The 26,591-nt window shown below is 46.0% G+C and overlaps 1 protein-coding gene and 1 long non-coding RNA gene across 2 annotated transcripts in view; both read right to left on the bottom strand.

Annotated features, from left to right (window-relative positions):
- Nucleotides 1-24,141, bottom strand: part of LOC131395258 (uncharacterized) — a 172,265-nt gene extending 148,124 nt beyond the window's left edge. The window contains exon 1 of the long non-coding RNA XR_009216326.1: nt 24,009-24,141. This is a non-coding gene — a long non-coding RNA (uncharacterized LOC131395258). The remainder of the gene's footprint in view (nt 1-24,008) is intronic.
- Nucleotides 1-26,591, bottom strand: part of LOC131395253 (ral guanine nucleotide dissociation stimulator-like) — a 149,604-nt gene that overhangs the window by 83,721 nt on the left and 39,292 nt on the right. The window lies entirely within an intron of this gene.

Genomic DNA, 26,591 nt, shown 5'->3' with positions numbered 1-26,591 from the left:
TTTCAGCCACTCTTCAAGCACAGGCCAGGGCAGTTTTAGTAACCCAGAAGTGGAGAGCGGGTAACTGTCCCATTTTGCTTTCAAAGTGCTCCATTCGCTCAATTGTCAGAGCCCATTCATCCTGCGGTTCAGCAAGTGGCCTTGAGGGGACAAAGCCACGTGCCCTGAAAAGGGAGCAGAGCTGGCTCTGTGGCGTGTTTGTGATTTCCTAAGCTACTATCTTTGGACGTCTGCCACACAGCTCAGGGATGTCTCCACCCATTGAGCACCTTCCACTCCTGCTCTTGTTGTACTGAGGGAGTGAGACCCCAGGGTGGGGGTTTGCCCTCAGGCAACACACTGCTGGGAGAGGGGACAGCCCCCTGTGACACATCCCCAAGGAGGACAACACCAGGGGCCTCCAACAGCCAAAGTGCTGGGTCATCACAGAGGAGGGAGCAGAGAGCACACGTGGACAATGGGACCAGGGAGGGACATCTGATGTGGCAGAGAAAGACAGAGACCACGGCAGGGAGATGAGGACAGGCTCCTAGGCTGGGGCTGCCCTGACTCCCAGGGGGGTTCACACTTTCTCTCTGGGCCTGTTTTCCTGTCCACAAATGGGGTGTACGACAGAGTCCCTATGGCATCCCCTATGTCGTTCAGCTCAAACCCCAGACACACTGGGGAAGTTCCCAGTTCTCCAGGGTGGTAGGAGATGGGGGTTATGAGCAGAGGCAGAGGAGGAACAGTTGGGAGGGGAGGGGGCTGCAGGAAGTAGCAGAAGTCTCTCTGGCATCCTTACAGCTCACCCTGGAGAGGAGACTCAGGCTGTGTTCTGGAGCTGGCTGGCTGGGGAGCATGGGTGGGGAGGAGGATGCTGGGAGGGGATCCACAGCAAATGTGGCTGCCAGGGGCGCTCAGAGGGCCATTACCCAGCCTGGTGCTAAGCTGCTAGTGAGAAGGCACGTTCCCCAGTGCTCTTTAGGTGGTGACAGGGCACTTGCATGGGAGAATCTGGGTGTTTTTGCTTTTCTGTTTCCCCTCAAAATGGGGTTGTGGAGAGCTAGCATTTACTGAGCACCTTCTCTGCATCAGGCCCTCAAATTGTCCCATTACTTGCAGGGGTGACCTCATTTCACCTTCAGATTTTCCAGGAAAGACCTGAAGTTAAGATATGTTAGGCATCTTGCTGGAGGTCACACAGCTGAGAAGCAGCATAAGGCGGATTTGAGCCTGCTCTGAGTGGGTCTCAAGCCTTAGCTCTTTTCACACCATCAGTGGCATTTCCTCTGAATTCTCTAGAGCCCTGAGTTCCTCTAAGATCCTTTAGGGTCACCCCAGCAGGTGGGCACTGAGGGTGCCAGGAAGGCTGGCAGCTAGAGCAGCTCCCATCCTCTGCCGGCTTCTGGGGAGTGTGACCCATGTTTAGAAAAGCCTGTGTTTGGTGTAGAGCTCTGTTGTCACCATCTTGAAATTTTGTCATTTTTTCAAGAAGGGATCCTGCATATTTGCTCTGCACTGGGCCCCACAAGTTACATAGTCTATCCCGCTGATGAGGTTTTCACATAAGTTGTCACTTGAGAAAGGTGTTTGCTGCTAGAGTCCCACGGACGGTGGCAGCCCCTGCCCTCTCCCTGGGCCCCTCAGCTCTGCTGGGACTTGAGGGCAGAGGCCTTTTGAGGGGCAGGAACTCCATGGCCGGAGCTTATACTGTGCTTCCTCTGTCAGTGAGGCCATCGTGTGTTTGCACCACATCTTTACCAAGGCCCGAAGACCTGCATCTCCAGCTGGCCCACTGGGGCCTGGGTGAGCAGCCAGCCCTGGCAGAGGTCCCCAGCCACCACCTGAGAAGTCCCTCTCCAAGGCCCACTCCTCCAGGCTGGCGGCACTTCCATCCTCCCCGACTGTAACAGTAGCCCCTTAAAAACTCACATAATCCCTCAGAGGGAGCAGAAGAGGAAAGACAAGTTGGCAAAAGCTGTTTTTCTAGGAAGAAGAGATATTTTTAGTTTCTTATCTATTTTCTCTTTTAAAAATAATATATATGAACACATTTGAGAAAATTTGACTATCTAGAAAAGCAGAAAATGTTAAAAGCTATATCAACCATAGTTCTCCTTCTCAAAGATAACCACTGTAAACACATTGATGTGTTTTCCTCAAACTTTTTTCTATACATAGATCTTGGGATTCCCCCCCATTTGATTTACATAATGTCACACATATGAATATTGAATTTGAATATTGATGTGTTTTTTTTTTACTTAAGATTAGCACATGCTTTTTGATGGCTGTATGATGCTCCAGTACCTGTGAGCATGCCCTCATCCATGCAGCCATCTCCCATCATTGGCTCTTACAGTTGTCGCAACTACTAGAAACACTCATCTCTGCATCTGAAATGTTCGTATGAGACAGCGTCTCCTTGGGACAGGTTTCCAAAAGTAGAATGACAAAGAAAAGGTAGAAGCACGGTCAAGGCTCCCACTCCGTCCACCCTGCGTCACTGGTCTCCGAGCTGGCTGCACCGTCCTGATGGCCCCGAGGGCTGCACAGCAGGACCCCTGCATCGCGCCTCTCCCACACTGAGGGTGACCCTTTTATTGTTCACTTTCCTAAGTCAGAGAGCCCCGCTTTTCCCCAAGGTCACAATGAGAAGACTACCTAGAAGGAAAAGGTCTGCACTTCCTGTAGTTGCGTCATTGAAGGTGCTGTCCCTTGGGTAGTGTAAGAGCTCCCACTTAAGAGTTTATTGCAAAGGAAGCACGTTTTTCTTTTTTAATGGAGTTTATAAGCAGAGGTTTCAGTGGGTTCATCCCTGCCAATCAAGTATTGAAGGGCAGGTTTGGGGAGATTGGCTGGGCTTTCAGGGGCTGGAAGGCAGGGTATTGTGTATCCAGGAGGTTGGGACAGAGCGGGCCAGCAACAGACCCACCTTGCTGAACCTGGGGAGGCATGGAAGGACAGGGACACACACATAAAGGGACAGAGAGCTGAGGGGACATGACCCGGGAGGGCATGTCATGTGCGGAGAAGCCCTGGAATGGGGGACTCAAGAGAGCTGGTTCCAGGCCAGCTACTGATTCACCTTATGACCACGGATGGGTCACTTCTGTCACTGGTGGGGCACTCTGGGAGGCCTCTTGGGGGAGCCAGGGCTGAGGGGGATGTGGAGCTGCAATTCAGTTACCACAGAGGCCTCAGCTGAACCCCCAAAACTCCGGAGCTGGGTGGCCCTTCAGACCCTTCAGGCAGTGGGGCACACCACAGCACCCACAACAGCCCTCTCCGACCTTCCAATACACAGGTGTCAGAGTAGACAGAGCCCCATCTCTATAAAGATCTGTGACTCTGATGTGGTCCCAATGCCTGGGGCCACCTATCTGGCCCTGGATAGGGCAGTGGTGCCAGAGTCATCCCCAAAGACAAGGGTGTCTCTGGGTGGGAGGTCTGAGCCTGGCCTTGACCTCCGTGGGTGGGGCTGGGTGACCGAGGGTTTGTGGGGCATCTCACCGAGCAGACATGTTGGCCATCCTGCTGCCCGTGTTCAATTTCTATCAGGAGCTAGTATCCAGCCAGCAGTACAGCCTGCAGACCCTGGCCACCTGCAAGCAGAACATTGACTGACAAGCTGCTGAAGCACTATGAGGCCAAACTGACTGCAAGGAGAGAGTTTTGGAGACCTTCCTTACTGACCCCATGTTCCAGCTGGCATTTAGCCCTGTCCTTGAGGGCAAATGCATGGGGAGCCCACTGGGGGCCATGACAGTGAGGGCCACATCTGGGAGGAAGCCACACCTGGGGGCACCAGGGGGCCATGGCCGGGAGAGCCCAGGCCCTAACAGGCCCCAGCTCTGGGCTGCCTGGAGAATGGGGTTAGAGCCAGCCCCTGACCTAGTGGACCGCAGGCCTGTCCAGCTCCACAGAGCAGGCAGTGTGGGAAGGCGAGGGGGAGCTCCTGGTCCTGAGCCCACCTCCAGGCCCTTCCTCTTGCTGGCTTAGAGCCTCAAGCTCTGGGCTCTTGCCCTAGACAAGACCCTGGAAAAGTCTCCACATTAGAGTCTGAGATCAGAAGTGCTGTGGGTGTCCATCCTCAGCCCTGCTCATGGGAGTGCTGGGAGTTCAGAGAACCATCCTTCATCTGCTTTCTCTCTCCCTCTCAACATTGCTGCTTTCTCTGACTTGCTTCATCACAGTCTCTCTCCTTCCTCATCCTTGTCTCTGTCCCTCTCCCCCTGCCTCTCCCTCCTGCAGATTCCCAGGCACATTCTGACACTGCACGAGCTCCTGGCCCACTTTTCACATGCACATCAAGCCAACAGCCTGGACGACGCCAGGGCTAAACTGGGGGGGTTGTCTGGGTGAGCTCGCCTCCCGGGTGGCCCCGCCAGTGGACAGGCCAGGGCTGAGGATGCTCCCCAGCGGGAGTTTGCTGAGCCCCAGATGGTAAATCTCATATTCAGGTTAGGATCCCAGGAGGTGGTGTTTGGGGGAACCCCAGCCTGCCCCACCTGGAAGCAGGGTCCCCGGAACAATCTGAGTTCACAGCTGAAGCCCAGGGGGCAGTTGGTGGGATGGTGTGGGTGGTGTGCTGTCCCTGGCACAGTTGTGGTTTGAGGAAGGGCCCTGGGCACTCACGTGGGCCCATCTGCCAGGATGGGGATCGGCCCAGGGACTCACAGGCACTCTGCCAACTTCCTCTGTTCTCCAGTGTCAGTGTCTCACAACTTGTGGTATAGGAGCCCCAGAGGGGAGCCTGGGTGGTAGGCCTTCATGAGCCCAAGACTGCAGTCAACAGCAGGCAGTGTCACAAGTGGACAAGCCGATGACTTGTCCAGTGTCAGAGGCCCCAGCCCTCTGGTCAAGGCACCACCGCTGCCCCTCTTTCAGTCTCCAAAGCCCAGGGGGAACCTTCCTCTGCCAGGGCAGAAGCAGGGGGACCAGGGAGGAGGCGCCTACAACAGCCCAGGCAGCAGTTGACGGTGGCCTGCAGCAGGTGGTGGCAGTGGAGGTGAGGAGGAGGTTCAGATTCAGGGTGTGTTTTGAAGATGGAACCAACAGGAGTTTTTGATGCATTAGATGTGGGGAGAGACAAGATGGGAGTCAAGGGCGATTCCAGAGTTTTTGGCTGAGAAAGCAGAATTTTAGAGTTGCTGCTAACGGGGATAGAGAAAGGTGCAGGAGGGGCATGTGTGGAGGGGGAATCTTTCTTGTTTCATTGGAGCTTAACTGGGGGCATGTTGAACTTGAGATGGATAACATTGTGGAGAGGACAAGCAGAGAGCAGGGCATTTGAGTCTGGAGTGTAAGGGAGCTAGCCATTCGGGAGCCATCAGCTCGGAGATGGGATTATAGTCACAAGACTGGTGAGATCACCAGGGGAGTGAGTTTAGGCAGGAACGAGATGTGCACCAGGAGCTAGGCCCTGGGCTCTGCACCTTATGGAGACCAAGATATGATGAGCAGCCTTGTACTCAGTGATGGGCTGCCAGAAGCTGCAAAGGAGGGTCGGTCTGCAGCGTGTGAGGTGCTGTCCCCAGCTCTGCCAACCACTCAGTGCCCTAAATGGCTTCCCGAATCCAGCAAGAGGCAGCCAGTAGGGCCACGGATCCCAGCTGGGCAGAGGGAGGACCAGGCTGGACCAGGGCAGGGCACAGGCCCCGGAGTGGAGGTTCATTCAGGGAGCAGATGTAATCAGAGCGTGATTGTAGACTAACAGAAACCATTGTGGGGTGGAGACCCCAGTGCTCTCGTGCCGCAAGTAGCCAAATCCTGCACACTTCCCCAAGGAGAAGACTTGGGACACCAGCGAGGCTCCTCATCCCTGCGGGATGCCCTGTCCTGGTGCGGGCAGGGGTGAGGAAGGCACATGGGTGCCAAGGCATTTATTCTAAGATCCTGATCCCCTTTCCCACAGCCTACTCGTCCTTTGTCCCACCTGATCACCTGTACTTGGCCTGAACACAGCCCTACTGGCACAGAAGAGGGTTTTCCTATCAGCCTGACAGCAGCCCTTTCATCCTCCTCTCTCCCTCCGGGGACTGAGGAAAGCTCCCAGCCCGGCAGGAAGCCATCAGATAACAAACCCTCCCTGGCTGTGCTCAGAAACACTCCTCCCCTGGGGCTGGCTCTCTCCTACCTCTGGCCTTTGTCCTGCTTTTTCTCCTGAACCTCATCTCTTAGGCTCAATGTAACCCAGGTCATCAGTTCCAGTTCCCCCGGGAGCCTGCGGCCCTGGGAACTCCTCCCCAGCTGCGTGGACAGTGTGGCTCTCAGCACAAAACCCAGCCGGTGCTGGCAGGAATCCTGAGCAGCTGCAGCTGGCACTTGTCTAACAGTCAAATTAGTGTTGCTACTCTGGGATCGCCCCCTTGTTTGAAGCAAATACGGCCCTCCTCAGCAAAATCCCCACCCTCTTCAAAAGAAATGGTTCTGCTTACTTTTGCTCACCTCCAAATATGAGTCCATCTCCAGGGAACTAGCATATCTTTGAAAGGTGCCTCCCTAGAAGAGGGCTAGGGCCTGGGTTGCTGAGAGCATTGCTGGGAGGGACGGACTGAGGCTCCTAAGGAAGAAACCCCATCTCCATGCCCCAATCTGATAACCAGAAAACAACGGATGATAATAGTTTTATAATAACAACTTTGAAACCAGTGATAATAGCAACAGTGATCACTGCCCTTTATTCAAGCACCTGCCGTGTAGGCTGGGCCTGAGGTCAGCACGTGAAATGCGTTGTCGGGGGAAGAGAGAATCTCCCTCTGCCCTTTTCCTTAGGGTTCTTAAGGCTGACCAAATAATTAACAAGACAGGTTAGCAGGAGAAAATAATACCAAGTTTAATAACATGTATACATGGGAGAAAGCAGGGACACTGCGTTTCTCCACAATAGCAGAAATTCTCGTCTTAAATACCATGTTCAGCCAATGACAAAGGAGGATGTTGGGGGTGGGGGTGTCAGTTACAGGAGATTATCACTAAAGCACTGTAAACAAGAGTAAGGTTTATTATGCAGTTTTAAGGCCTCACCTTCCACATTGATAAGTTTCTAGAAATGAGGTCATCCCCCCTCTTCCCAATACAGAGAGGGAGATACCTTTACAAATGGAGACTTCCCTTGTAAATGATTGTCTGGCAACTCCTCACAAGGCCATCCAGAGAATGTGGCCAGAGAGACAGAACTTCCGATAAGATGGGCTTGTTGGTGCCTTTTCTATTGTAACCTCTATCCTACATTATCTTTATAGCAGTCATGATAATAACTCCTTCCTGAAACAGATCTTTTGTTTTAAATTCTTTAGGCAGTTTGGGAGGGGAAACTCAAATATTCTTCCTGAGTCCTTATTGTCTTCAGGTCGAAATAATCCACATACCAGAGTGGTGCTTCCTGGGGTAGCTTGCCCTGAGCACCATCAGCGTTCTCTTCCATCCTCACTCTGACCTTCTACAGGTGAGCAAACTGAGAGTCAGAAGGGACCAGTAATTGCTCATCACGCTGAGTTCATTAATCACGGATCCAGCTCAACCAGTGTCATCTCTCATTGCTCGGAGGGTTAAATTGGACGGTGTCTACTACCACACACATTAACCAGCCCTCTTGGTGATCTGGTCGTGCTTGCAGAATTTGAGGCATCAGCAGACAAATAAGAGGTTTTGTGCTTTTCTTGGAGTAGGTGGGGTACTTTTTCCAGACGCTCCTCCCCACAAAATTACTAACATCCTAAGATTCCTGAAAACACACCAAGGCTCTTAGCAAAGTTGGCAACTCACAGGCCTCTTTTCCCACCAATGCCATTTTTAAAAAGCAGTTAAATGGCGCCACCTGCTGGAGGAGGAGTGTTGCGGCAGTCAGAACAGGACAAATAGGAGAGTTGTCCTTATTCTCAGACTAAGGGGAAAGGTGTGTTCTGCTTCCCCCCAGAAGTGCTGGAGCCTACGGGAGTCAGTCTTTCCATGAGCCAGTGCGATTGCCAGGTGCTCAAAAACTAAGCCATTCCAGGGCAGAACATTAAGGAAGCAACTGTATAAAGTGCATTGGAGGAGGGGTGGAAAGAGTAAGTGCAAAGGCCCTGAGGCAGGATGGGTGGGTGGAGTTCGATGGATGGAGACAAGACCAGTAGTGGTGTGGGGCACAGAGTAATGAAGAAATGTTGTTTCCTGTACTCCCGTCCTCCTCTCAGTTTTGCCGTCTCTTTTCCACGTGGTTCAGACTTTCAGATCAGACCTGCTTTCTAGCTATTAATCTCCATTTCCTTCTCTCTGAAATAAGAACACCTGTCTCCTTGGGCTGTCAGAAGGATGATGTGAGCTCATGCCCATAGAGTGCCCAGCACAGCAGGTATTCAATATGCATGCTCTTTCCCCCTCCGTGACCACAGTCTCCACCTGAGCATCTGGGGTGCCAGACCTTCTTCCTAGGTCTGGCCAGAGGCCCGGCATTCCCTTCTTCCTGAGAGGTGGGGGCAGCCTGTCTCTGACTTATTTTCTGTCCCCACAGGATAATGCACAATGAAGTAAACGAGACAGAGATCATCCAGGAAAACATAGCCATGGAGTGCATGATCATCAAAGGCTATGAGACCCACCTGGACACCAGCCAGACTTTTGTGAGACAGGGCATGGCACCCTGCCTCCCCCCAACCTCAAGGTAGGCCCCAGCAGTGGTGGCATTCGGGGACACCACCAGTTGGTTTGGCTACCTTGTGCCAAAAACCTGCCAACATGATTGCGGAGTATTCCAGGGCTGCTGGAGGAATGTGACAGCTGTATGTAGATGTCGGTATCTGCACACATGGATGCAGATATTACTGGTTTTCACAGTTCCCTTCTCTCCAGATGTACACATGATTCTTCCCAGATGCCCTTGATGTGTCTGTGGATGTCATAGTAAACACTGACATGTCCTTTTGGGGAGAGAGGAGTGGAGGATGAAGACAGATACTGATTGGCCCCGTGAATCACAAGCATGTTCAGCATCCGAGTGGAAGTCGTGTGGGTCAGTCCCTCTGTCCCTTGCTCATCATCCTTTGCCCCTTGCGGGAGGCCGTGATCATAGCACTTCTCACGGGTAGGAGGTTGTCTTCACCCTCAGCCTCCACTTTCCTTGGGAGCTGTGTTTGAGAGGCACAGCCCTGTGAGGGGGCAGCTAGAGGCTGTGACTGAGGGGACTGACTTCCAACTCGGAGACGTTAGAGCCACTAGGACTTTGAGAGTCACCTCTTCAGATTCCACTTGCTGTGGGACCCTCAGCTTCTGCTTACATGCCCCCGAGGTGACCTCCACCTCAGATGGGCCTCCTGAGTTCCTTCTATCCAGCCCTGGGCCTCTCTGAGCAGATGAAAATCTCACCAGACCCTCGTGCGCCCTGTGCAGCTGCCTTTGGCCCCTGCTGCCCTTAGCAAGGGTATTGTTGACTTGGAGTTCTGTCCTGAGCCCCTCTGTGTGGCCCCTGTGCCTTTTCCCTAGGCTGACCCTGTGACCTGCTGGGCCCAGAGCCAGCCTTCCTGTGTCCTGGCTCCCCCTGAGCTGCATTGGGTCCAAGTTGGAAGTGCCCCAAAGAATGACCTCTCCTGGGGTGGGCAGTGTCACCACAGTCCAGGAATCTGCTCCATTGCCCTGAGCCCAAGCATTTCCTCCCCTCCTGAGGGGCTTGGACTTGAAGACCAGACAAGAGGGCCCAGCAAGGTTCCCGGCAGTGATGGATGTGGGCAGGAGGCAGAGTGGTGGTCCAGAGCAGGCCTGGGGAGATGGAGCGTCAGGGAGGGCTTCCCGAGGAGGCATCACTGGAGTCGAGTCTTGAAGGGTAAGTAGGAGTGCACAGGGTGGAAGGGTGAAGGATGGGGCTCCTTCCAGGCCAAGGAGCAGCACTCAGGAGCCACAGGTAACTTGCCCTGGAACTAGAGTGGGAGCAGAGAGGGGAGGCGGTGGTAAGGAAGGAGAAGTGCTGGAGCAGCCTGCTGGCGGGCCTTGAAAGCCTGAGTCCCGAGGACAGTGAGGAGCTGGCGGAGTAAGTGGGGAGAGGAGGCCTGGAGCACGTCTTAGGGGAGCGGGGATGGCAAATGTGTTCATCACAGTCCCCTGCTCTGCCCGGGAGTGGCTTCCGAGTGCACCTTGTTGAGGACTGGGGGGCTCTCTGGGCTCTGCAGCCCAGCATGTCATGACTGATGGGTGATGTCTGCTGCGGCTGTGTGTGGCAGCAGGTGCCCTGTGTCTCTTGCTCATCCCTCTGGGTCAGAGCCAGCTCCACACTTGTCCAGCCTCCTGCCTCCTCCAGACCCAGCCCTAAAGAGGTACAGCCTTTTAGATACAGGATACAACCTTCCTTAGAGAGGGAGTACAAACAATACCCTAGTTGGCCTAAATTCAGCCACCAGTTAAGAAAGCCTTCGGGTTCAACAATACACTTATCTTAATTTCAATCACAGAAACGAACTCCTAATCTAATACTGCATTAATCTATTAATTCATAGAAGTAGTACTGTTACTATAAGCAACAAGAATTATTTCTCCTTGCATAATCTTAGAACAGATAATCACCAAAAGTTAACAATAAAATAAATTCAACCCAATAATTATTTATTACATTAATTGTTAACCCAACACAGGTAGGCATTCAAGGAAAGATTTAAAAAAATAAACTCTGCAAACACAGCCCCCACCTGTTTACCAAAAGCATCTCCTCTGGCATTTCTGGTGTTACAGGCACTGCTTGCCCAGTGACACGGTGTAAAGGCCGCAGTGACTGGACCCTGCAAAGGCAGCATCATCATTTGTTGTCTAAATGAGGACTTGTATGAACAGCCACTCGAGGGTTTTACTCTCTCTTACTTTTAATCAGTGAAATTGACCTTTCCCTGAAGAGGCGGGAATGACAAAATAAGACAAGAAGACCCTGTGGAGCTTCAATTAATTAAAAAAAAAAAAAAGTAAGCCAAATCAAGGGATAACAAATCTTAAATGGACTAACAATTTTGGTTAGGGTGACCTCAGAGAAGAAAATAACCTCTGAGTGATTAGACCAACTAGTCAAAATATTTCATCACTTATTGATCCAAAATATTGATCAACAGAACAAGTTACCCTCGGGATAACAGCACAATCCTATTCTAGAGTCCATATCCACAATAGGGTGTATGACTGCGATGTTGGATCAGGAAATCCCAGTGGTGTAGCCACTATTAATGGCTCATTTGTTGAATGATTCAAGTCCTATGTGATCTGAGTTCAGACCAGAGTAATCCAGGCATTTTCTATCCTATATTTCTCCCAGTAAGAAAGGGCAAGAGAAACAAGGCGTACTTTACAAAAGCACATTCAAACTAATAGATGATATAATCTTAATCTAATATATATATGTATATAGCCCTGCCTATGAACGGGGTTTGTTAGGCTGGCTGATTAATTGAATGAAACGTAAACCTGTATAGCCAGAGGTTCAATTTTTCTCCCTAACAGCATGTTCATAATCAATCATCTTTTATTAATTGTCCCCAATCTACTTTCCATAGCATGCCTTACACTAATTGAATGAAAAGTATTAGGTTATATATGACTTCGTAAAGGACCACACATCATTGGCCCCATGATCTGTGGAGACAACAGTATTTACATCAGTGTCACAAGGCCATCAGCTGGAGTTCACACTGGAAAACGTACCCAGGAAGACAGCCTACAAAGGACCCATTAGCACACAACAGAACAAGTAATGTGGACTTTTGTCGATGACCCTGTGAAAACATACCTGGGAAGACACCCTACAAAGGACCCACTAACAAACAACTGAACAAGTCATGTGGACTTTTGTCGATAACCTAGTATTTAAAATGGTAGGATAAAGATGCAGGACTCTAAAGTGTTCATGGAAATGCTGAATGCACAACTCAGAAATAAGGAATAATCGACAAGGTAAACCAACTTCAATAGATTTATAATTGCTTACATGTACACAGAAAGAGTTTTTGCTGAACAATTAAGTATTCGTGTATTTGTCTTGATCAAAACATGAAACTTTATGTTGAATAAAAATGGGCCATTTTCCTGTATTAGTACATTACTACTCATAATTTAGTCAATTTCTATAGTTAATGGAGTTATAAACATAATTACAAAGTCATGCATCCATCAGAAAACAACTATGAGTGAATCTGGAAATTGTAGGGCCAAAAATAATGTTTTCAATGTTATGTATTAGAACATGTATATACATAACAAGGATGAGAGAAAACTTTGATTAAAGGAGATTAAAATGTAATCTAATCTTAAAAGAGTAAAAAGGGTCTCAGTCCTGGGAGACTGGGGATAGGCAGTAAAATTTCACAGAATTCTGAGACTGGAAATGGGCCATTCCCTACTTTCATTTTTTTATTGTCGTTGCCAAGGGAATTTTTCCACCAAGAACAGAGAGATGGAGGGGAAAGAGGACATGGAAGGATATTACAGACGTGAGAAGGTTTCCATTTTCAGGACACCTTAGAGCAGCCAGGTGTCCATATTCTAGACCATGTAACCACAAAGAATTTCCCCTGGCAGATGCCTTCTGTAGCTCTTCCCTCCAAATTTACACTCATTGCTCCTGGTGAGATCATCCTAAATGAGAACAGGCTGGGAGAAACACAGAGTTGCCTGGAGGAAAGCCCATCTTGTAAATTGACCCTGTGCTGGAGCTGGCTGGGCAGAGGACAGGAGCTGCACGATGGATACCGACCCCACTTCAGTCCAGGGACTTTCTTTTATTGCCCAAAGCACTGGCTGTAACACTGAAGTTCGCTGAAGGCCAATGGGATGAGGTGTCAGACTAAGGTGTCGATAAAACACATGATGCAACATGTTTTCATGTGTAGCAATATGTGCACAACTAGGGAGAAGGGCCCTAACATCTTTATGATCCTTAAGGGGAATTTGACTCACACCAATTTAGGGATCATTGGCAATAATGTGTCATGTAGAAGAAGGATCGTCAATCTAAACGAACTTATTCACACACTCAGTGTCCTAGTCTGTATGGGATGTCGTAACAAAAATACCATAGACTGGGTACTTTATTTTTTTTGCTGAGGAAGATTCACCATGAGCTAACATCCATGCCTGTCTTCCTTTATTTTGTGTGTGGGTCACACCCACAGCATGGCTGCTGATGAGTGGTGTAGGTCTGTGTCCAGGAACTGAACCCATGCTACCGAAGAGGAGCTCACTGAACTTAACCAGTAGGCTGTGGGGCAGGCCCCTAGGCCAGGCACTTTTGGGGTTCCTTTTGTGTGTGTGAGGAAGATCAGCCCTGAGCTAACATCTGATGCCAATCCTCCTCTTTTTTGCTGAGGAAGATTGGCCCTGGGCTAACATTTGTGCCCATCTTCCTCTACTTTGTTATGGGATGCAGACAGAGCATGGCTTGACAAGCTGTGCATCGGTGTGTGCCCAGGATCTGAACCTGCAAACCCTTGGGCCACCATAGGGGAGGACCCACACTTAGCCACTGCACCGCCAGGCCATCTGTAGACTGGGCACTTTTAACAACAGAAGTGCATTCCTCACAGTTCTGAAGACTGGGATGCTCAAGATCTAGGTTCAAGCTGATTTGTTTTTGGTGAGAGCTCTCTTCCTGTTTTGCAGAAGGATAGCTTCTTGCTCTACCCTCATCTAGCAGAGAGAGCTCTGGCCCTCCATCTCCCTATAAGGGCACTAATCCCATCATGGGGGCTTCACACTCATGGCCTCATCTAAGCTAATTAACTCCCAAAGGCCCCACTTCCAAATACAATCACTTCGGGGATTAGGATTTTAACTTATAAAATTGGATTACGTAGACATTCAGTCCATAGCATTCATGAAACCAACAATTAACACATATTTATAGAAGTCATACACCCCCAACTGAAGAATGTTCTGGAGATCATGTGGCAAATGATACAATGTCTTTCCCTTTACAGAGTCTTCTAGTGGAGGCAATAAAAATTAACAGCCAAACAAAGCTTGTGATATTAAAAAGCTAACATAGATCAATTATGACAGGTTGTATTTACAATTGTTTTCTGGTAAGACAGGTCTGATTATCAGAGTCCAGATTAAGCAAATTCCCCTGGGTGAGGGCATGTGTGGCTATCTCACCTAAAAAGGCTCTTTCCTTTTTGAAATTTGATTTCATCTAGTCCTGTTTGCTTCCACATCCCTTTGGTGTTTTCAATCTTACAGTATTTATTAAATCAACGTTTAATTGTTGCTCTGCCTTCACCACAACTGACTGGAAGCAGAAGTTACTGGACTTGGCTGAAATGAAATTTCAGTTCATTTTTCCTCCTCTTTCTGCTCAGACTCTCTTCTCTCACTGTTGAAATAGCAAATGCCTTAGGGGAGAAGCCACGTGGAGCCGGTGCTCACAATCTTCTGCTTCCCTCATCTCAGAGATTGTAGACCCCCAAGTCCTGTCTGCACGGGATGTTCTAAGACCCTTCAAACAGCTGTTCTGTGTGCATTGTACAGGTTTTCTAGCTGCCCCAGGAAAGCTACTCAATAAAAGTGGAAGCTGCATTAATTTTACCCTGAAATGTTTTAAACCAATGAGCATTTGTCATTTTTCAATGAGTATTTCTATAATTTTATAAGAACATTTAAATAGGAATTTTAACAGCAATAATGGCTGTTCTTTGGCCAGAATTCCATGTCATTCATTGTTTGAAATTATATCTAAGCTTTGATGGACTCTCCTCAGTGCCTTTTAAAATATCACTGTTCCTTACATTTAAATATCTTGTGATGGGTTTGTATCAGTCACCTCTTTTGTACCATTTCAGATCCTCTTGGGTCCTCCTATCCTTGAGTCGTATGTCATTTAGCAACCAGCTTTGCAGGTATCATATTTGTTTTATGCAAGTGCCTCCTGACTGCTCCTGACATTTTGTCCCTGTGCCCTCTGCCTCTCCCTCTTGCCCCGGGGTGTCCATGTTGATGCTGAGGTGTGAAAAACTTCCTGATCAAGCCCACACATGCACGGCCATGCTCCTTGTTGTGTGGATGTGTGTGTGTTCAGCAATTCTGTATGGTCACAGGGTGCACGGCTATTATGGCATCTATGTGAAGGTGTGTTTTGTTGATGTCTGTGTGTGTTTAGAGAGTTCAAGTCACTGTGGGCTCTGAGACAGTGAGTGGTGTGTATGTGTGTGAGTTTGTGTGTATGTTCTGAGTATCAGTGTGCATTATCAGGTGTAGTTTACAGACTGAATGCTGATGGTCATTTACAAATAGTGTGTATGTGGGTGTGGGTGTGTTGTCAGCATTTCCATGTGTTCAGAGGATGTCTGTCATTGTGGGAATGTGTGGAATAAGTATGTTGTTACAGATCAGCATGGGCACCAACACTGTTTGCCTGTTACTAGTTCAACACTCAACACCCCTGAAGAAACATTGAGTCCAGACATTCACAGGCCCCATCAGGCCCACAGAGATCCTACTCAGCTGTTTTCTTCCCATCACAGAAATATGAACAGGTAGCCAAGGACCACTTGATATTTGAGAAAATCCTCTAGCATGAAAAATGGAGCAAGAAACACATACACTGAAGTGAAGGACTAAAGGAGTAGCAAGGAAATCCAGAGATCATAGTGAAACTTCAATTGCATATCTAGTAACATCTTCAAAACAATTAGACATGGGCCGGTCCCATGGCCTAGTGGTTAAGTTCAGAGAACTCTACTTCAGCAGCCCAGGCTCCATTCCTCGGCATGGACCTACACCACTCATCAGCGGCCAGGCTGTGGTGGCAACCCACATACAAAATAGAGGAAGAGTGGCACAGATGTTAGCTCAGGGTGAATCCTCATCAGCAAAGGAAAAAAAAAAGAAGATAAAACATCCATTAAGTGTATATATATATATATGTATTGATGTTACTGCACAATATTGGGGTTCTCTTGCCCAATGCACATTAAAAAAGCCAGTTATTTTGGCATCAGCTTTTGGGAAAAGAATTGTAGCTTTATTTTTGTGAGATTTATCTGCAAGGAGACAGGGGCCATGTGTCTGTCTCAGATCTGTCTCCCCGATCCAGGGCTTGGGGCACAATTTATGGGATGAAGGGCAGGGCGGTCTGACATGTGGAAGTAGATGATTGAAAGTAAGGAGAAGTGAGGTAATGGATGATCTTCACAAGCAAAGTCAAGCTTTGTGGCTCTTCATCGGATGTGTGTTCAGAAACTGGCAGTGTTACGATGATCTGAGGATGGAGCTTTTAGATGCTTGATGTCAAAAATATCATTTATCGAGCATTTGCACAGGTGTAGTTGATGGGTTGGTGGTGTCAACTGGCCTGAACTGGACTAGGGGTCTCAGTTCCTGAAAGAAAACTCTTAACTACTCTGTTGATAAGATGGGGTCAGTTGAACTGGTCCTGGAGGGCCCATGGTTATGTTGGTATATGCATATATACGCATATGCCTGAGATTATCTATATGTGTGTTAAATGTAGAATATATGCAAATCAGGCTCTAGTGAAAGTGGTCAGGACAGATTTTAATCAGTAATATACCACTGCAATAGGGAAGAGGGAACAGGGTGAACTGAACTCAATTTGATTTGTACAGAGGTGACTGGGCATTTGAAAGGGAGAATGAGGGAGCAGGCAGAGGGGTGAGCAGGGGCTCAGTAGAGTCAGGGAGGGAAAAGTTACAGAGTGTTGGTCAGTGCAGTGTAATCTGGCCAGTTGTGTCTGCTGGTTGGAAATGATCAAAGTTTCACTTTTCTCCTCTCACAGAGTCTGAGAGACAGACACCCTATCCTCATCTCAATGAATGGCTCTCAGGACCTTGAGAAATGCATTCGTTGGTTATTAGAGACACTTATATATATAAGTGTCTCTAAATATATATTTATATATATATTTTTTATATATATATATATATATAAAAATCAAAAGGACAGAGGAAATATTCACAGTTGTAAGCACTTTTGGGTAAATGCTCTAAGAAAGGGATGTCAGAGGCAAATGATTGAGTGTTGGCCAGAACAAACAGTCAGTTCTTTTGGCTGCTTTGAGCTTTCTCAGGCCGACACTCTTTAAGGGGGCAGGGGTCATCCTAGGGATGTGGATTTGAGCTGTTAGAAACTGTGTCAGTGTTTAAGTCTTATAATGCGTGTGGAGGTGTGAAACCATTTGTGCTGAGAGGCTGTAGTTATTATAGGATAAGATTGAGGCCTAGTCAAGAAGAGGGCTCAATGGAGCCTGGCTTGAGTTTGGTCAAGTACAGGATCATATATAGAAATAAGATATGTACATTTTTTGGATAATATAAATCATTATATTGAATAATATAATATATTGAATTAAATAATATATATAATGAATATATATTGAATGTGTATAAATAACATAAGTATGTGTACATATATTTGAATTAAATAATATAAATATATAGAAGAGAGTGACATCAACATCATGGCAGAGTGAGCTTCCCCTATTGAACTCTCCTCCTCTAAGACACAACAAAAAGGACATTCATAGTCCAACAGAAGCTATTCACAAATAATATAAATATATATATGATTTCAAGGAATATTCAGACATAATAGAAATTTCCAGGGCCAGCTCCGGGGCTTAGCAGTTAGGTGCGCGCACTCCACTGCTGATGGCCCGGGTTCGGATCTCAGGTGCGCACCAATGCACTGCTTCTCCGGCCATGCTGAGGCGGCGTCCCACATACAGCAACTAGAAGGATGTGCAACTATGACATACAACTATCTGCTGGGGCTTTGGGGGAAAAAAAAAGGAGGAAGATTGGCAATAGGTGTTAGCTCAGAGCCAGTCTTCCTCAGCAAAAAGAGGAGGATTAGCATGGATGTTAGCTCAGGGCTAATCTTCCTCACAAAAAAAAAAAAGAAATTTCCAGAATTAATAAAAGACTTCTATTCTAGATTCAGGCAGGTGAACACATCTCAAGCATAATTAAAAAAAAAAAATCTAGAGTTAGATCCATCCAGGGAAACCAAAGAACACCAAATACAAAAGAAGATATTCAAAGCCCCACAGAGGGACAGAACACTTACAGAGACTTACATTTAGACCTATGATACATTTCTTAACAATGGAAGGCAAGAGAGAGTTGGATTAAATCTTAAAGATACAGAGAGAAAATGACTTTCAGTGTATACCCAATCAAACCATATCTCAAGAACTGGGGTGAATTACAGATATTTTTATGCAAACATTTACTAAGAGTATTACCACCAACAAATGCTCATTAAGGAACTTCTAAAGAATGTACTTTAAGGGGGCCAGCTACCCAGTGTAGAGGTTTAAGTTCAGCACGCTCTGCTTCCAAGGCCTGGGTTCATGGGTTCAGATCCTAGGAGTGGACCTACACCACACATCAGCCATGCCATGGTGGTGACCCACATACAAAATAGAGGAAGACTGGCACAGAGGTTAGCCCAGAGCTAATATTACTCAAGGAAAAAAATTAAAAAGTAAAATGAATGTACTTTAACAAAAAATTGATAGAAGAAATGCTAAGATGTAAAAATGGATTGTGAGGATAAAAAAGGGTAAACATCTGAATAAATCATTGAAAGCATGACTTTACCAAACAATAATAATATTGACAATGTATAACAGATGGAGTTAAAAACTAATGACAAGGGAACTTCTGTTTTAGAGTAGACTAAGACAGGAAAGCACACTTGCTGCAAAACCGGACAAAGCCAGATAAATTATAGATATATTTTTAGAGCATCAGAGAACTTCAGAACCAACCAACTAAAATTCCAGAAAGAAGAAAAACTCTTTTATGTGAGCAAGAATTTTTACCTTTCTTTCCCCCAGAAGCATTTTCTGATTCTGAGTGTCTGTTGAGGATCTGGCTTGCTCAGTCTGAGCCTCGGCTAGAGAAAAGAGAAACTAGGCAAACTTGTAGTGATTCTGCAGGATTGGTGTGGCAGAGGAAACCTGAGTGCTTTCACACACACAACTGCTCTTCCTCACAGCACCTGTGCTAAGTTTTGGTGCCACACAGGAATCCGGGGAACTAGGCCAAAGCTTCCATAAAGCAAAGTGAAACCTCCAGAAGTGGTGGAAATGGCCTAAGTCCAACATACTGCTAGTCTGACCTTCAGGGAATTTGCCATATTGTGAAGCGATGTAAGGTAGGAGGCTTGAGAGCTGCGCTGAAATGTCTGAAGGGCGTAGCTGAATATTCTGTGGGCTCCCAAACCTGAGGAGACAGAGATCTACGAGACTTAGAACCAGACGCCTGTGCGGGGGAGGGGAGCAGAGCAAACAGGAACAGGGGGAAAGCGGAAGGGCTGGGTTTACTAAAAGTGAGACCCAGCCCCAAGTCTGATCAACATCTGATTGGACTCAGGTGCTCCAACCTCACTGTTTCCCAATGAAGGAAGACAAGGTCACATGGAGCCTCTCGAGTTACATTACACAGACCTTCCAAAGACACTGGTGAGAAGATGGAAAAGGCACGCCACAGATTGGGAGAAGACCTTTGCAAATCACATATCTGACAGGACTATAAAGAACTGTCAAAACTCAGCAATAAAAAAATCCAAGTTTAAAATGGGCACAGAATTGGACACTTCACAAAAGAAGATAAACAGATGGCAAATAAGCTCATGAAAAGATGCTCAACGTCATTAATCATGAGAAAAATGCACATGAAAACCACATTGAGATACTGCTATGTACATATTAGAATGTCTAAAATTAAAGATGTTGACCATACCAAGTGTTAATGAGGATGGAAAGTCACTGGAACACTACTACATTGCTGGTAGGAACACAAAGTGGTTCAGCCTCTTTGGAAAACAGCTTTCAAGTGGAGTTTGTTATGCTGCTGTAACAAATTAGCACAAATTTCATGGCTTAAAACAGCTCAGATTTGTTTTACAGTTCTGTAGGTTAACAGTCTGACACGGGTCTCCTTGGGCTAAAATCAAGGTGTTGGCAGAGCTAGGTTCTTTTGGGGGGACTCTAAAGGTTAATCCATTTCCTAGCCTTTTCAAGCTTCTAGAGACAACCACATTCCTTAGCCTATGGCCCCCCTCCTCCACCCTCAAGACCAAGAACTCGGCATCTCTCTGGCCCTGCTTCCCTTGTTGCATCTTTTTTCTACTCGCCTGCTGTTCTTTCCCTTTTAAGGGCCTTTGTGATGCACTGGGCCCACCTGGATAATCCAGGATAATCTCCATATTTTAAAGTCAGTTGATTAGCAACCTTAATTCCATCTGCAAACTTAATTCACCTTTGCCAAGTAACCTAATGTATTCCCAGGTTCCAGGGATTAGGACATCTTTCTGGGCCATGACTTTGCTACCACAAACAGTTTTTAAAATAAAGTTAAACATACACATATCATGTGACCCAGCAATTCCACTTCTAGGTGCTTACCTAAGAGAAGACTAACGTTCACACAAAAACTTGTTTGCAAAGATTTATAGCAGCTTTATTCATAGTCAAAAAAGACAAAACTGAAAATAACTCAAATGTCCTTCAACTGGTGGATGGATAAACTGTGGTACATTCATACAATAGATACTACATTCAGCAATAAAACAGAAGGAACTGCTGATACAGGCAACAACATGGATGAACACTAAACTGAATGTATTTTGCTACATGAAAGAATCCAGACTCAAAAGGCCAAATACTGTAGGATTCCATTTATATGATATTCTAGAAAAGACAAACCATAGGGAAAGACAACAAATCATTAGTTGCCAGGGGTTAAGGGTGGGGGAAGAGTTGACTACAAAAGAACAGCTGAAGGGAGTTCTGGTTGCTGGAACTGTTCTGTATATTGAATGTGGTAGTGGCACAGCTCTATGCATTTGTCAAAACAGTTGTACAAAGAGGGAAACAAATACATCATTTCTCAGTCATCAGATTGGCAAACCTTTAAAAATCTGACAATGCCGATCTGACAATTCCCAGGGAAAGGATGACTCAGACACTGTTGGCGAGAATGGAAATTACTAAAACTTCAGAGGATGATTTGGCTGCAGCTCGTCAAGTTGCAGATGAACATCAGCCTCTGGACCAGCAATCCACTCACAGGCAGGCGTCCATTCTAGGGAATCCACGTGTGCTCGAGGAGACACACACAAGTATAGTTATTAAACATGGTATGGGAATGAATTAATTGTGGTTAGTAGTTATTTAAAAAAGAAAGCAAAAAATGCATATGGGAAAAAATCAACCCTGCTGGCTACATATATGATCTGGGAAGGTAACTCACTGGTTTGTCTACTTAATAGTACATAGCACAGAGAGCACTGTACTAAGAATCTGGAGACAAGCATCTGAGCATATAGTTCCAACTCTGCCACTAAGTAGCAGTCAGACTATGGATGACTTAACTTGAGAAACCTCACTTTTCATTTACTGGAAAATGAAGAGGTTAGGCTCTACAACCACTAAAATTATTTCCAACAACTCCATAAATCTATACTTCAATAAGTCAACAATCAAAAATTATATTCCAAAGTACCTATGTTCAGAAACTGTTTTTCCCAGACACCCTGAAATTAGAAACTATCAGGGAAATAGGATATCTTAAAATATTGATACATAGGGCTGGCCCCGTGGCTTAGCGGTTAAGTGCACGCACTCTGCTGCCTGCGGCCTGGGTTCGGATCCCAGGCACGCACTGACGCACCGCTTCTCTGGCCATACTGAGGCCGTGTCCCACATACAGCAAATAGAAGGATGTGCAGCTATGACATACAACTATTTACTGGGGCTTTGGGGGAAAAAATAGATAAATAAAATTATTAAAAAAATATTGATACATAAAATGGCCCAAATTTCTTGGTACGTCTATGACAAGCTGTTTAATCAAGATGGTAACTCAGAAAGAGCGTATAAACAGCAAAACCTACCATATTGACTTGGGTCACCCTCAGGAAAAACATATGTCCTCTCCCACTTTAACATTCCAAAACAAATTCACCATACTAGTGAGTCCGTCTTGTCAAGTTCAGGTCTGTCTAGCCAGAAGTCATTCATGTATATAGTAAGATTTACTTCATTTTTTAACAAAGATAAAAAGATAAATGGCTTTTTATATTTTTGCCTGTTTCATCTATAAAGATCTTACATTACAATTTAATAGCTTCAGACTGCTACAGTAATTTAAAGAGCATTTTGAAACTTGTAATATGCCATGTCAAACAGAATCTAGTAAAAAAATCAGTAGTTCACAATCCAACAATGCTTATTTAGATTCATTACCAACAATCCTTACACTTCAAAGACACCAATAACCAACATGTCATTTGTTCCTCCTGCAGAATTTCATAGGTTGTTAAATTCTGGTATCATCCAAAAGTATAATTAGGATGCTATCAATAAAATGTATTTTTTTATCAGAAATATTAAAACTAATGATTAAACTATTAAACTAAATGATTAACTAAATATTAAAACTAATGGCAACTAACGATCTGTTGTCTTTCCCTATGGTTTATCTTTTCTAGAATATCATATAAATGAAATCCTACCGTATTTGGCCTTTGTACCTTTCACCCTTTCAGTTGTGGGAGGTCAAGATTTGGCCACCCTGAAATCCATCTCTTTACCTTGGTTGTTTTCTCTAGGGACATTTGACCTCCCCCACTAACTAAAGAATTTGACATAGTAACTCCTTCCTGGAACAGATCTATCATGATGGCTGTAAAGATAATGTAGGATAAATGTTACAATAGGAAAGACACCAACAAGCCCATCTTATCCGAAGTTCTGTCTCTCTGGCCACCTTCTCTGGATGGCCCTGTGAGAAGTTGCCAGACAATCATTTACATTTATAAGGAAAATCTCCATTTGTAAAGGTATCTCCCTGTCTGTTTTGGGAAGAGGGGGGAATGGCCTCATTTCTAGAGGCTTATGAATGTGAAACGTGAGGCCTTAAATCTGCATAATAACCTTACTCTTGTTTACTGTGCTTTAGTGGTAATCTCCTGTAACTGACTCCCCCCATCCCCAACACCCTCCTTTGTCTTTGGCTGAACATGGTACTTAAGACAAGAATTTCTGCTATTGTGTTGAGAAACGCAGTGTCCCTGCTTTCTCCCATGTATACATGTTATTAAACTTGGTATTATTTTCTCCTGCTAACCTGTCTTGTTAATTATTTGGCCAGCCATAAGAACCTTAAAGAAAAGGGCAGAGGGAGATTCCACCTCTTCCCCCAACACAATCAAATCAAAATTTGAAAATTCTTGCTCTACGAGCTTTCCAAATCTAAATTCTTACAATTCTAAATGAGTATGGAGACAAAACACACACTACATACTACTTCTAAAAACCTCCTTATCCGATTTTAATTTTAGCACCAACTGCCAAGAAAATCCTTTCCACTGAAACCAAAATTCCGTACACATTATGTCAATCATCAATTGATCAGTCATCAGTCTATGTTAACAGAAGGTGAGTTATTATTAGGAAGCTACATAATTTGCACCAAAGACTGTTTAAAGCTCCTTTCATTAAATGCAGTTTACACTGCATTTAATGAAATTCACAGGCTTCAAAGTTCCCCTTGCAAATATAGAGTCAATTATCAGAAACCATTAATGGGATTAAGCATTTCTATAAAAGTGGTCCCAAGGAAGTAGGAACACTTATTTGTTTAAAGAACGCAGTGAGGAGCCCAATAGCCTGAGCGGAGTCAGGCAGAGGAGCGCTGACCACAGGCCATCTTCTGAAGGAAAGTGTTCACCCCGGGATGTCGAGACCTGGCCTAGACGGGCCCCGGGGAGCACGAACTCAAGGGCTCGAGCAGAGGGCAGGCGACTCCTTGCCGCCCCCTGCACCTCCGCTGGGTGGGCAGGAGGCCCCGCCAGGGTGGGGCCCCGCCAAGGCAGAGGGACCCGCCGGCCAGGCGGCGCTCCTCTGCTCCTCAAAGGGACAGAGTTGGGCTCCCCCGCCTGGGGCAGCCCGCCAGCAGCCCCGGCCCCCGACCCCATCCGCCGACCCCCCCACCGCGGTCCCGCCATCTGCGGCGGAGATCTCCACGCCGAGCCCGCCGCCCACCGCCTACCTCAGCGCCGCCTCCTGCCCAGCGCTCCTCCACACTGCAGAAAGGAGAGCTCCCCTGTGCTGAAAATCATGGAGGAAGGATCCAGAAACCGCCAATCCCCCTACACAAACCTCCGAGACAGCCACCTGCGCACCTGGGGCGCCACCTCCAGTGCACACGCCTCGGGGCTCTCCAGCTCACCATCCCCTCTGCCGCTCTGAGAGCCAGTCCTGCGCATGCGCGGGCCTCCAAGAACAATGGGAGCCGCTGGGGGGCACCGGGAGGGGGATGGGGGTGCGGGGACCAAGGTGTACCTGAGAGGGAGAGCGGGAGCTGGCTGGCACTCTGCAGTCCTTGACTCTGCTCTCCCTGGATGACCATCAGTTCCTGGAGAAGATCTGCCTTCCCTTGAGGCGGCTCCTCCTGTCCTGAGAAGCACGTTACATGATCTAACATTTGTTTAAAAAAGAAGAATGACATCCTTAACACCTGATGTGTCGTGTCCCCAGAAGAATTATCTGCTTCCCCAGAAGACTAGACAGTGAGCAGCTGGGACTGAGTTCTGACCTAGGAAGGAAGGACGCTGAGGGCACAGCTGTCTCCCCTCTGCTGGCTCCTTCCTCTGAGTTGTGGCCGTGATGGGGCCACAGCGTTGGGGACTCGTGCAGGTGACAACGCTCACATGTTTGCCCACCATATTACATTTCTTATGGTTGAGTGGTTAAAATGGGAGGCTAGCTGTCAGTTTTTCTCATGATTTCACTTGCAGAAATGTCTTTGGACAAAGAAGTTTGTTTTCTTAAGTTCTGATTTTTATAATCAATAACAATAGTTAAAATACTTATTTTCTTAATCTCATTGGCATGCTAAAACAAACAAGTCACTTGGTTTTCACCAAATTGTCCACATTTTCATTAAAACTTTGGAAGTATTGCTGTTTGAGGTAAAGAAAGCATTTGAGAAGAACAATTGCCCTTAGATAATATCTTCCCAGATAAATGGACAAACACACAGTTATGAGCCGTTCTGAGGGGCCTGGGAAATCCAGTTTGAGTTCTACAATGGATCATCTGAAGTAAGGTTAAATTAGTAATTTTCTAAGGAGTTTGCTAGTAAATATTCACGTCGCCTTCATCAAATAGGTCTGGTGATTTAAATGAAGGTTGAGCTTAATGATAAAAGTTTTCAAGAAGACTGAGAAATATTAAGTAAATGTACTTAAAACAAAAAGGTGCAAATCAAAGTAAAGCCTGCCATTATCCTCTTTAAAACAGAGTCACAGTAGCACTATTGTCAAGGTATGAGAAGGAATAGAAATGCTTTATAAAGTCAATTCTTCACTTCTAAAGGACCTAACGTGACATTCTAGAAATGTCCATAGTCTTTCACTCATCTAGATTAAAATTGCTCAATTTATATTTTAAAGACTAGTGTATCTGAGGGCAAAATATTCAAGGTCAGTGTTTAATTGTTTTTCATTGTTGCAAAGTACATGGGTATAAAGTGTGGCTGAAATCCATGGTCTTGGAGAAGAAAAATATATAGAACTTATTTATCACTCTCACAGCATGTCCTGACTTAATCCTACAAATATCCCAAGAATAAAGCCTCAGTGAATTCCATTCTGTTCTTAGATATGACATCTTTCATTTCTAATGAATATTCTCAAATTAGGCTCTAGCTAGTAATTATGTTCCTGATGTAAATAGGCAGTAAAAAAGAATCCATGCTTGATTACCTCGGGCTCAAGAGGACTACTTAGAACCAAAATTTGTTTTTTGCTTTGTTTTTCTTTATCGATTTCTTTCTTTCTCCTCAGTGGAGTCGGCAGATAAATGACACAGAAAGCTGAGAGACTGGAGGGCAGGGTCTTGAAGAATGTAGGATTTCCTAATCTTCCAGATCTTTTTTATCTTTAAAATTCTGTGATTTTTGCTGTTTATATAGGAGTTCATTTTTTTCATTATTTCTCATAATGATCATAACAGTGAGACTAACAAAACTTAACACCTGTGGAACATTTTTCGTCGTAAAAATTTATGTCATTCTGACAACTGTTAATATTTTAAAAAGCCACTAAGAGATAACCTGATGCTCAGAGGATTATTAGGGTGGTGAGATTGTTCTGTACATAATGGTGGCTACATGTCACTATATGTGTGTCAAAACTCATGTAACTGTACAACACAAAGAGTGACCCTTAATCTAGGGACTGTAGTTCATAATGTGGGAGATCAAGATTTGGCCACCTGAAATCTATCTCTTTACCTTGGTTGTTTTCTCTGAGGACATTTGACCTCCCCCACTAACTGCCTAAAGAATTTGACATAGTAACTCCTTCCTGGAACAGATCTTCTGTCTGATGGCTGTAATATAATGTGTAATAGATGTTACAATAGAAAAGGCACCAACAAGCCCATCTTCTTAGAAGTTCTGTCTCTGGCCACATTCTTTGGATGGCCCTGCAAGGAGTTGCCAGACAGACATTTACATTCACACGGGAAATCTCCATTTGTAAAGGTATCTCCCTCTCTGTATTTGGGAAGAGGGGGGATGACCTCATTCCTAGAAACTTATCAATGTGAAAAAGGAGGTCTTAAATCT

The sequence above is a fragment of the Diceros bicornis genome, chromosome 31, assembly GCF_020826845.1.
Source record: "Diceros bicornis minor isolate mBicDic1 chromosome 31, mDicBic1.mat.cur, whole genome shotgun sequence".
Lineage (NCBI taxonomy): Eukaryota > Metazoa > Chordata > Mammalia > Perissodactyla > Rhinocerotidae > Diceros > Diceros bicornis.
Note: the sequence above shows the minus strand (reverse complement) of the source record. Positions and strands in the feature narration are given on the sequence as shown.